Raw genomic sequence first — 2,816 nt, forward strand, 5'->3', positions numbered from 1 at the left:
CTGCAACTACATATGCCTTACCCAGATGGTATTGGATAATACAATCATAATCACTTAGTAATTTCACCCACCCTTTTTATTTGAGGTTCAACTCCTTCTAATTGAAGATGTACTAAAAACTGTTATGGTTGTGAAGATTTCACACTTAGCCCCATAAAGATAATGTCTCCACATCTAAAGGGAAAAAACTACAGTTTCCATTTCTAGGTCATGGGTGGGATATTTAGCTTCATGCTTCTTCAACTGTCTCAAACCATAAGCTATTACCTTGCCATTCTACATGAGAACACTTCCCAAACCCACTTTAGAGGCATTACAGTACACTGTGAAATCTTCACTGCTTGACGATAAAGCTAGAACTAGTGCTAGCACCAAACATTCTTTGAGCTTGTGAAAACTCTCTTCACACTAGTCTTTCCACTCAAAATTTTTATTCTTTTGAGTCAACCTAGTCATAGAGCAGATATCTTAGAGAAATTGAGTACAAATCTCCTATAATAATTAGCCAATCCATCTTATGAATGGCCTTCGCCAATTTATCACTACTTTAACTTTTTTGGGGTCTACTTCAATACCATTTTTTGACACAACATGCTTTAAGAAGGATATGCTCTTCAACTAGAACTCACATTTATAGAAATTAGCATACAATTGATGCTTTCTTAAAGTCTGAAGAGCCACTCTTAAATGTTATGCATGCTCTTCTAGACTTCTGGAATACACTAAGATGTCATCAACGAAGATGATAAAAAAGGTGATCCAAAAAAGGTTTGAATACCATATTCATGAGATCCATGAATGCAACTGGGGCATTGGTTAGCCTGAATGGCATCACCAAAAACTCATAATGCCCATACCTGGTCTAAAAGATAGTTTTCTGAATGTTTGTCTCCTTAATCCTCAACTGGTGATATCTAGACTTTAAGTTTATTTTAGAGAAATAACTAGCTTTTGCTAACTGATCAAACAAATCATTAATATAGGGCAAAGGGTATTTATTTTTTATGGTTACTTTATTCAACTACCTATAGTCTATGCAAAACCTCAAAAAACCATCCTTCTTCTTTATAAACAACATTGGAGCACCCTAGGGAGAAGTACTTGGTCTAATGAATCCTTTGTCTACTAGATCCTTCAACTACTACTTTAACTCATTTAGTTCTATAGGGCCATCTTGTAAGGAGGCATAGATTTAGGTCTCGTACTTAGTACTAGATCAATCTTAAAATCTATCTCGCTTTTAAGTGGCAATCCAGGTAGTTCCTTTTTGGATACTTTTTAACCATTGGGACTGACCCTGGTCCACTTTAATTCCCCACAACTTCTTTGACATGGGCTATAAACCCCTTACATCCTTTCTTGAACATCTTCCTCGCTTGTATGGCTGAGATCATTCCTTTCACAGATGGCACCTAGTCTCCCTGAAACACCACTTCTAACCCATCCTGTCCCCTCTTCACTATCTTGTTCCTACAGGCTAAGGTAGCATAATTGGCTAGAGCCAATCATTCTCTTAGTCAACTCTAAAACCAATAGGTCTACTAGAAAGTATCTATCCTCAACCATTACTAGACAAAAGTAATAGATTATCTTTATCACTGAAGGGTCACTCTTGGGTCCACTAACAAGCAGAGGACAATCTAAATTAAACACCATCAATCCTAAACTTAGCATTGTATCAAGGGTAACAAAAGAGTGAGAAGCATTGGATCAATCAAAGCATGCACATTGAAGCTTCCTATGTTAAGTGTATCTGACACCACAGTGTTTGAGGTATTTGCTTCTTGCTGTGTCATGGTAAAGATTTGAGCTGATGCTATAGAACCTCTCCCTTGTGAAGCTGCTGCAAAGAAAGAAGCTCCTTTTCCTCTCCCTTACTCTTCATTAAGAAGGAACTGCAAAAGCCTATCTTGTTGCTGGTTAAGTTACACTACCTAATTCTACTTACTGTTGCGAGGCCCCCCTTTCTATATTGGAACACTCCCTTGCCATATGCCCCTCCTGACTACACCTGTAACACTTTGAGGTTCCATACCTACATGGTCCTTAGTGAGGTTTCCCACACCTTACACAACCCGAAGTATCTGAACCTAAGCTAGATCCACTCCCCATTCCAAGACTAGATTTGATCCTACTCCAGAACTTGTTCTTATTCTATTTTTTTACCAATCTTTCCCCCTTTCTCTTTCTTAGTTCTAGATGAAGAAGTGGTCTTAGTCAAGTGATTGAACCCCCTTGCATTTGTGGCCTTAGGAACTACAAACTAGTCAATTTTCATGCTTTTAAAGTCTAAGCTCCTTTCAATAATCACCCTTACTTCGATCTTCCTTGCAACATCTATTATAGAGTGGAAGCTGTAGGTTTCTATAGCCAAAATCAATGAAGAGTAGTTGGAGTGCAATCTCTGGGTGTACCTTTTTGCCTTCTTCTTATCATTATCATAGTCTTGCCCCACATACTATAAAAGTTCCACAAACCTATCTGTAGATTTATCTACTCTTATGTTTATTGTCTGCCTTAAATATTCAAGCTTTACCACCTTTAACTCTTTAAAGCATTCTGGAAAAGGCCAGTTGGTAAACACTACCACAAACTGAGTCTAGATCATACTGTTAACCCTACTAGCAATATAGGTGTTGTACCATTCCATAGCCTTCTTACACTCAAGTGTAAAACTAGCCATCTAAATAGCCTAATCATCATTAGCTTCTAACTCATTAATTATGGTTTTGACTGCCTCAACATACTTAAAAGGGTCATCTACTTCTTTATACTCAGGCGCATCCAGTTTCAGGTAGTCTGTCATCTTTGCCTTA

The sequence above is a fragment of the Hevea brasiliensis genome, unplaced genomic scaffold, assembly GCF_030052815.1.
Source record: "Hevea brasiliensis isolate MT/VB/25A 57/8 unplaced genomic scaffold, ASM3005281v1 Scaf100, whole genome shotgun sequence".
Taxonomy (NCBI): Eukaryota; Viridiplantae; Streptophyta; class Magnoliopsida; order Malpighiales; family Euphorbiaceae; genus Hevea; species Hevea brasiliensis.